We start from the raw sequence: 9,640 nt of genomic DNA, 5'->3' as shown, positions 1-9,640 counted from the left end.
GACGTGGAGTCGCAAAAGTAACGCCACCGCTGATTGGCCATACGTTCCTATTAGGCCCCGCCTAGGATAAGGATCATTGGGTAAGGCTAGCTTTATTGGCCAATTATTGTACTAGCTTGCTTACCGGAAGCAAAGTGTCCAACCAGAAGGCACAGTTGTTTGATTGTCAGCTTGAATACTCAATAAAATGCCAAAACCTCACGACTCATTGGGGCGGGAGGGTCAGTGGGGCGGGGTTGTTTCCATGGGGAACAGAGGAAGCGATTGTTAATTTTCAATTGGTAGGGCCGAGGACATGTGATATTGTCGAATTGATTTAGCGATTTTAAACCGCACCCTCTTTAGGGGGCGCTGTGTCTCCTTAGCCTTTAACACTGGCGCTTTCTAACCGGAATCCTGCCCTAATCCCTATTTTCAGCGCCCCCATTAGGTCCATGATCTCTGTGGCTAGCCCTTCCTCATGCTCGCTCAGGTCACTTCAGCATCCTCACAGAAAGTCTGCACAACCATAGAGTAGAGCCAAGAAAGGCCCAACATGTTAACTACATAAACCAAGGCTGCCAGGAGTTGATAGTCGCAATAACAATCTCCCTAAGGTGGAGTTCCAGGCTTTGCTGGGCCTGAGGAACATGAGAAGTCAGTTTGTAAAAGCCAACTTGAGCTCAACGTGAAATCGGCTTTGGAGATGGGGTTTGGGGGACAAACGGGGAAAGGGATTAGAATAAGGGAGGGGTTATAGGGAGTAAGGTCTGGGGTTTTCCAATAGAAACAAGCCGTTGTGGCTGGGCGCGGTGGCTCAAGCCTGTAATCCCAGCACTTTGGGAGGACGAGGCGAGCGGATCATCTGAGGTCGGGAGTTCGAGATCAACCTGACCAACAACGAGAAACCCCGTCTCTACTAAAAAAAAAAAAAAAAAAAAAATACAAGCCGAGCGTGGTGGCTCACACCTGTAACCCCAGTACTTTGAGAGGCCGAGGCGGGCGGATCACGAAGTCAGCAGATCAAGACCATGCTGGCTAACATGGTGAAACCCCGTCTCTACTAAAAATAAAAAAAAATTAGCCGGGCGTGGGTGGCGGGCGCCTGTAGTCCCAGCTACTCTGGAGGCTGAGGCAGGAGAATGGCGTGAACCCAGGATGCGGAGCTTGCAGTGAGCTGAGATCGCGCCACTGCACTCCAGCCTGGGTGACAGAGCGAGACTCCGTCTCAAAAAAAAAAAAATATATATATATATATATATATAAAATTAGCCGGGCGTGGTGAAGCATGCCTGTAATCCCAGCTACTCGGGAGGCTGAGCCAGGAGACTCACTTGAACCCGGGAGGCGGAGGTTGAGGTGAGCCGAGATCTCGTCATTGCACTCCAGCCTGGGCAACAAGAGCGAAACTCCATCTCAAAAAAAGAAAGAAAGAAAGAAAGAAAGAGAGAGAGAGAAAAGGAGAGGAAAGAAACGAGGCGTTGCAAAATGAGAAAAGAGAAGTTTACTGAATGCAAGGATTTCACAATAGGGAATGATTTTGATGAAGCTTGGCTTTCCCCTATCCCTTGGTTTCCTGATCCCTGACTCCTCTTAGGGCAGGGACATCTATTACCTTAATTATCCTAAAGGGATTTTTTCCCTCATCTCTGAAAATTATGTCCTTAGGAGCCCTCTAAGAAGAGATTCCAAACTTATCCAGGAATTTTTTTTTTTTTTTTTTTGAGACGGAGTCTCGCTTTGTCCCCCAGGCTGGAGTGCAGTGGCTCAATCTCGGCTCACTGCAAGCTCCGCCTCCCGGGTTCACGCCATTCTCCTGCCTCAGCCTCCAGAGTAGCTGGGACCACAGGCGCCTGCCACCACGCCTGGCTGATTTTTTGCATTTTTAGTAGAGACGGGGTTTCATCGTGTTAGCCAGGATGGTCTCGATCTCCTGACCTCGTGATCAGCCTGCCTTGGCCTCCCAAAGTGCTGGGATTACAGGCCTGAGCCACTGCACCCGGCCTTTTTTTTTTTTTGAGACGGAGTCTCTGTCGCCAGGCTGGAGTGCAGTGGTTTTGTTTTGGCTCACTGTAACCTCCGCTTCCCGGTTTCAAGCGATTCTCCCTGCCACCTCAGCCTCCCATGTAGCTGGGATTACAGGCGCCTGCCACCCCTGGCTAATTTTTGTACTTTTAGTAGAGACGGGGTTTCGCCATATTGGCCAGGCTGGTCTCGAACTCCGGACCTCAGATGATCCACCCGCCTTGGCCTCCCAAAGTGCTGGGATTACAGGCATGAGCCACCGCGCCCAGCCACCCAGGAATTTTTCTAATAGTCGGAGTAGACTCAAAGAAACATATAAAACAATACAATACAAGGGCGCTGTGGCATGTGCCTGTAGTACCAATTACCCCAGGGGCTGAGGCAGGAGGATGCTTGAACCCAAGAGTTCGAGGCTGTAGTGTGCAGTGATTGTGCCTGTGAATAGCCACTGCATTCCAGCCTGGACAACACAGCGAGACCCAGTCTGTATATAAAAATAAGATAAAATAAGAAATTAAACAATACAATGCAAATTACAGAGCTACAGTGTACTCTGACGGAAGGTGAATTTCTGGTGGAATCCCAGGTGTTAAGCCTTATATCTGGAAGAAGTGAAGGCTTGTCCTTTTATTCATCAAGGAGAGTTGTTCACACATTTACTGTGCCTGGCATCACAGTCAGTGGATTGCCATTGGCTTGGCAGCTTAATGATAATACTAACATTTACTGACCACTTATTATGTGCCAGGCACGGTGCTAAATCTTTAAATACATTATTTAATACATTTTTTTAAATCCTTATGAAGTAGCTGGGCGTGGTGGCTCATGCCTGTAATCCCAAAACTTTGGGATGCTGAGGCAGGCAGATCACCTGAGGCCGGGAGTTCGAGACCAGACTAGCCAACATGGTGAAACCCCGTCTCTACTAAAAATACAAAGATTTGCTAGGTGTGGTGGCAGGTGCCTGTAATCCCAACTACTCTGGAGGCTAAGGCAGGAGAATCTCTTGAACCTGGGAGGTGGAGGTTGTAATGAGCTGAGATCCTGCCATTGCACTCCAGCATGGGCAACAAGAGCGAAACTCTGTCTCAAAAAAAAAAAAAAAAAAAAAATGCCTGGCCAGGTGAGGTGGCTCACACCTGTAATCTCAGCAATTTGGGAGGCCGAGGCGGGTGGATCACGAGGTCAGGAGTTCAAGACCAGCCTGGCCAAGACGGTGAAACCCCATCTCTACTAAAAATAGAAAAAATTAGCTGGGCGCGGTGGCAGGCACCTGAAATCCCAGCTACTTGGGAGGCTGAGGCAGGAGAATAGCTTGAACTCAGAGGGTAGAGGCTGCAGTAGCCAAGATTGCATACTGCACTCCAGCCTGGGTGACAGAGTGAGACTCTGTCTCAAAAAAAAAAAAATCCTTATGAAGTAGATGATTATTAAACCCATTTTACAGTTGAGCAACGTGGAGTTTAGAGCAGTTAAATAATTTACTTAAGGCTACAGAACTATTTTAGCAGCCATACGCTGGAGCACAGGAGACTCTGAACAATGTTCTTACCCACAGTCCACTCCTCTAGTTTGTCTTAGTGCCTCTCTTGCATCCCAGTCCTACCTCAAGGACCCTACCTCAGTGCCAGATATTCTACAAGGACCATGAGGAGGAAAAAGTATGGTATGATTGGTTCATGGGGATGGTTGGCCCCTTTTTCTGTGTAGTAACTGACAAATTTTAAGTCAGATATTGTTGCAGAAGATCGCTTGATTCTTAGCTCTCCAGCCTGTTGGGGTAATTGTGCTGTGAGGGGAAGACAATTGACTGAATTAGAGACATTAGTTATTGTTGTGACTTTGCTTTAATCAGTGAGAGAACTCTGCAAGTCTCTGTACCCTCTCTGGATGGACTATAGCTGTCACTTCTGGAAAGGGGAGAGGTTCAGACCAGAGCTTTCTAGGGCCCTAGCTAACTTTTTTTTTTTTTTGAGATGGAGTCTCGCTCTTGTTGCCCAGGCTGGAGTGCAATGGCACGCTGTCAGCTCACCGCAACCTCCGCTTCCCGGGTTCAAGTGATTCTCCTGCCTCAGCCTCCCGAGTAGCTAGGATTACAGACATGCACCACCAGGCCCAGCTAATTTTGTATTTTTTTAGTAGAGACGGAGTTTCTCCATGTTGGTCGGGCTGGTCTCGAACTCCTGACCTCAGGTGATCTGCCTGCCTTGGCCTCCCAAAATGCTGGGATTACAGGCATGAGCCACCACACCCGGCCAGGCCCTACCTTACTTTAAAATTCTATGATTGGCCAGGCGCCAATGTAATGACTGTAATCACAGGACTTGGGAGGGCAAAAAGGGTGGATGGCTTGAGGCCAGAAGTTCGAGACCAGCCTGGACAAAATAGTGAGACCCCCCATCTCTACAAAAAAATAAAAATAGACCAGGCACGGTGGCTCACTTTGGGAGGCCGAGGTGGGTGGATCACGAGGTCAGGAGTTCAAGACCAGCTTGGCAAAGATGGTGAAACCCTGTCTCTACTAAAAATACAAAAAATTAGCCGGGCTTGGTGGCGGGTGCCTGTTATCCCAGCTACTGGGAGGCTGAGGCAGAGAACTGCTTGATCCCAGGAGGCAGAGGTTGCAGTGAGCTGAGATCACGCCACTGCACTCCAGCCTGGGCGACAGAGCGAGACTCTGTCTCAAAAATTAATTAATTAATTAATGAAATTAAAATAAAAAACCAATAACCTCCATTCTTTCCTCTGCCCAGCAGCCGGTAACCACTACTCTACTTTCTGTCTCTATGAATTGACTATTCTAGTACCTCATAAAATGGAATCATACAATATTTTTCTATTTGCATCTAGCTTATTTCACTTAGCAGAATGTCTTAAAGGTTGCATAAGAAATCTTTGAAGGATCGATTTCATGGAACAGAATTCAAAGAAAGAAATATGGAAGAGAATAGAGATAAAACTGGAAAGGTATTTTGTGTCCAGGTTGTGAAACACCTTGAAAGCAAACCTGGGTAGCTGCCATAGAGGGACCAGATGTTGTGGAAGTTGGAATTGTTACAGTCTTTTGGAAAGTATTCTGGCAATGTCCTGTAAAACTAAACATGGATATACCCTCTCCTAGAGAAATAAAAACACAGCCCAATACCTAATGATACATATTTAAGAATGCTTATTATAGAATTGTTTACAATGGCCAGAAATAACATCTGTCAATAGGGGAATGAGTTAATAAATTATTGTACATCTAGACTGTGGAATAATATGCAACTAGGCCGGGCACAGTGCCTCACACTTGTAATCCCAGTACTTTGGGAGGCCGAGGCGGGCAGATCACCTGAGGTCAGGAGTTCGAGACCAGCCTGGCCAACATGGTGAAATGCCATCTCTACTAAAAATACAAAAATTAACTGGGCGTGGTGGTGAGCGCCTGTAATCCCAGCTACTTGGAAGGCTGAGGCAGGACAATCGCTTGAACCTGGAAGAAGGAGGTTGCCATGAGCCAAGATCGCACCATTGTACTCCAGCCTGGGTGACAAGAGCAAAATTCCTCTCAGAAAAAAAAAAAAAAAGGAATGTTAGATCTACATACATTAACCTGGAGAAATAACAATGGCATGTTAAATGACAAAAGTAAGTTGCCCAGTAATTTATATGTCATGATTTTTTTTTTAATTAAAAAAATAAGACTATAGGCGAGGCAGGGTGGCTCACCCCTGTAATTCCAGCACTTTGGGAGGCTGAGGCAGGTGGATCACCTGAGGTGAGGAGTTCCAGACCACCCTGGTCAACATGGTGAAACCCCATCTTTAGTAAAAATACAAAAATTAGCCAGGCGTGGTGGTGCATACATGTAATCATAGCTACTCAGGAGGCTGAGGCAGGAGAATCACTTGAACCTGGGAGAAGGAGGTTGCAATGAGCCGAGATTGTGCCATTGCACTCCAGCCTGGGCAACAAGAACAAAAACTCCGTCTCAAAAACAAACAAAAAACACTATGAATAACTATGTTTGCAAATGTTTATATTCTATTCTATTAATATTTATTGAATGCCAATTGTGGGCCAGGCACTGGGTATAAAGCAGTGAACAGAACAGACAAGTATGTTTATCCTCATGTAACTTGCATTCTAGCTGGAGGGGTGGGGTAATGTGTAGGAGCAGACAATAAACCAAAAAAATAAGCTAGGGCCAGAGGGGGTGGCTTACACCAGTAATCCCAACATTTTGGAAGGCAGAGGCAGGAGGATTGCTTGAAGCCAGGAGTTCGAGACCAGCCTGGGCAACATAGCAAGACTTCATCTCTAAAAAAGATAAAAAATTAGCTGGGCATGGTGGCATGCACCTGTATTCCCAGCTACTCCAGGGGCTGAGGCTGAAGGATCGACTGAGCCCAGGAGATCAAGGCTGCAGTGAGCTGCGTGATCTTGCCACTGCACTCCAGCCTGGATGACAGAGTGAGACCCCATTTCAAAAAAAAAAAAAAAGTAAACTATATAGTAGGTTAGATGATAAGTGTTATGGAGAACAACAAAATGGAAAAAGAGGGTAGTGGACAATTCCATTTTGTTGAACAATTTATTACATATATATATATTCTTTTTTAGAGATGAGATTTCACTCTGTTGTCTAGGCTGGACTTCAATTACTGGGCTCAAGGGATCCTCCCACCTCAGCCTCCTGAGTTGTTGGGACTACAGGCTCATGCCATGGGTGCTGGGCTATATGTTGCACAATTTGGAATGGTACATTTATGTTAGGGAGAAGAGAGGAACAAGGAAGAAGAGTTGAATAGGGTGGTCATGGAAGACCTTATTCAGAAGGGGATATTTCATTAAGAGACCCCAAAGAAGTAACAGAAAGAGGTCGGGCGCGATGGCTCACACCTGTAATCCCAGCACTTTGGGAGGCCAAGATGAGCAGATCACAAGGTCAGGAGTTCGAGATCAGCCTGGCCAACATGGTGAAACCCCGTCTCTACTAAAAATACAAAAATTAGCTGGGCATGGTGGTGCGCGCCTATAAGGAGGTTGAGGCAGGAGAATGGCTTGAACCCAGGAGGCAGAAGTTGCAGTGAGCCGAGATCATGCCACTGCACTCCAGCCTGGGTGACAGAGCAAGACTGTGCCTCAAAATATATATATATATATATATATATATATATATATATATATATATACAGTGCTGGCCTCAGCAGCACATACACTAAAATTGGAATGATGCAGAGAAGATTAGCATGGTCCCTGCACAAGGATGACATGCAAATTCACGAATCCTTCCTTTTTTTTTTTGTTGAGATGGAGTCTCGCTCTGTCACCCAGGCTGGAGTGCAGTGGCGAGATCTCAGCTTGCTGCAACCTCTGCCTCCTGGGTTCAAGTGATTCTCCTGCCTCAGCCTCTGCAGTAGCTGGGATTACAGGTGTGCGCCACCACACCAGGCTATTTTTTTTTAATTTTTTTAATTTTTTAGTAGAGACAGGGTTTCACCATGTTGGTCAGGCTGGTCTGGAACTCCTGACCTCAAGTGATCCACCCACCTCAACCTCCCAAAATTCTGGGATTACAGGCATGAGTCACTCCTCCCAGCCACAAGTATTTTCAATTATTATGGGTATGTATCTAGGAGTGGAAGTGGAATTGCTGGGTCATATGGTAACTATGTTTTACTTTTTGTTTTTTGAGACGGCGTCTCACTCTGTCGCCCAGGTTGGAGTCCAGTGGTAGGATCTTGGCTCTTTGCAACCTCTTCCTCTAGGGTTCAAGTGATTCTCCCGCCTCAGCCTCCTGAGTAGCTGGGATTATAGGCACATGCCACCACTCCCAGCTAATTTTTGTGTTTTCAATAGAGACAGGGTTTCACCATGTTGGCCAGGCTGGTCTGGAACTCCTGACCTCAGGTGATCCGCTCACCTCGGCCTCCCAAAGTTCTGTGATTACAGGTGTGAACCACCACTCCCAGCCTGTTTTACTTCTTTTTGGGACTTTGTTTTTTGTTTTTGCTTTGTTTTGTTTCTTGCTTTTTTGTTTTTGTTTTCCAGGCTGGAGTGCAGTGGTGAGGAGACGGCTTACTGCAGCCTCAACCTCCTGGTCTCAAGTAACCCTTCAGCCTCAGCCTCCCATGTACCTGGGACCACAAGCGTGCACTAGCACACTTGGCTAATTTTTTTTTTTTTTTTTTTTGAGATGGAGTCTCGCTCTGTCACCCAGGCTGGAGTGCAATGGCATGATCTTGGCTCACTGCAACCTCTGCCTCCCGGTTCAAGCAATTCTCCTGCTTCAGCCTCCTGAGTAGCTGGGATTACAGGTGTGTGCCACCACGCCCGGCTAATTTTTGTATTTAGTAGAGACGGGGTTTCACCATGTTGGTCAGGCTGGTCTCGAACTGCTGACCTTGTGATCTGCCCGCCTCAGCCTCCCAAAGTGCTGGGATTACAGGTGTGAGCCACCGTGCCCGGCCCACACTTGGCTAATTTTTTAAAAATTTATTTTTTGTAGGCTGGCGCAGTGGCTCACGCCTGTAATCCCAGCACTTTTGGGAGGCCAAGGCAGGTGGACCACCTGAGGTTCAAGACCAGCGTGGCCAAGATGGAGAAACTCCGTATCTACAAAAATACAAAAATTAGCGGGTCATGATGGCAGGTGCCTGTAATCCCAGCTACTTGGGAAGCTGAGGTAGGAGAATCACTTGAACCTGGGAGGCAGAGATTGCAGTGAGCCAAGATCGCGCCATTGAACTCTAGCCTGGGCAACAGTGAGACTGTCTCAAAAATAAAAAAAAAAATTTCTTTGTAGAGATAGACTCTTGCTTTGTTGTCCAGGATGACCTTGAAATCCTGGTCTCAAGCAATCCTCCTGCCTTGGGCTTCTAAGCACTGGGATCACAGGCGTGAGCCACTGCACCAGGCCCTGTGTTTAACTTCCTGAGGAACTACCGAATTATTTTCCACAGTGGCTGCACCATTTTACATTCCCAACAATGTTTGAGGGTTCTGATTTCTCCTCTCCACATACTCACCAACACATGGTATTTTCGGAGTTTTTTGGTTTTGTATTTTCTTTACAACCATCCTAGTGGTGGTTGTAAACCATGGTGTCTCATGGTTTTGATTTGCATTTCCCTAATGACTAATGACTTTTTTTTTTTCTTTGAGACGGAATCTCGCTCTGTCCCCCAGGCTGGAGTGCAGTGGTATGATCTCAGCCCACTACAAGCTCTGCCTCCCGGATTCATGCCATTCTCCTGCCTCAGCCTCCCAAGTAGCTGGGACTACAGGCGCCCGCCACCACTCCTGGCTACTTTTTTTGTATTTTTAGTAGAGACGGGGTTTCACCATGTTAGCCAGGATGGTCTCGATCTCCTGACCTCGTGATCTGCCCGCCTCGGCCTCCCAAAGTGCTGGGATTACAGGTGTGAGCCACTGCGCCCGGCCCCTTAATGGCTAATGATTTGCGCATCTTTTCATATGTTTGTCTATTTGCATATCTTTTTTTTTGAGACTGAGTTTTGCTCTTGTTGCCCAGGCTGGAGTGCAATGGTGCAATCTCGGCTCACCGCAACCTCCGCCTCCCAGGTTCAAGCAATTATCCTGCCTCAGCCTCCAGAGTAGCTAGGATTATAGGCATGCACCACTATGCCTG

The 9,640-nt window shown here is 47.0% G+C and overlaps 1 non-coding gene across 1 annotated transcript; it reads left to right on the top strand.

Moving 5' to 3' along the window:
• Positions 1-7,183: 7,183 nt before the first annotated feature.
• LOC112136048 (U6 spliceosomal RNA) lies at positions 7,184-7,290 on the top strand. The gene has a single exon (XR_002917248.1). It is a non-coding gene; the product is annotated as a U6 spliceosomal RNA (small nuclear RNA).
• The last annotated feature ends 2,350 nt before the right edge of the window (positions 7,291-9,640 follow it).

The sequence above is a fragment of the Pongo abelii genome, chromosome 10, assembly GCF_028885655.2.
Source record: "Pongo abelii isolate AG06213 chromosome 10, NHGRI_mPonAbe1-v2.0_pri, whole genome shotgun sequence".
NCBI classification, from domain to species: domain Eukaryota; kingdom Metazoa; phylum Chordata; class Mammalia; order Primates; family Hominidae; genus Pongo; species Pongo abelii.
Note: the sequence above shows the minus strand (reverse complement) of the source record. Positions and strands in the feature narration are given on the sequence as shown.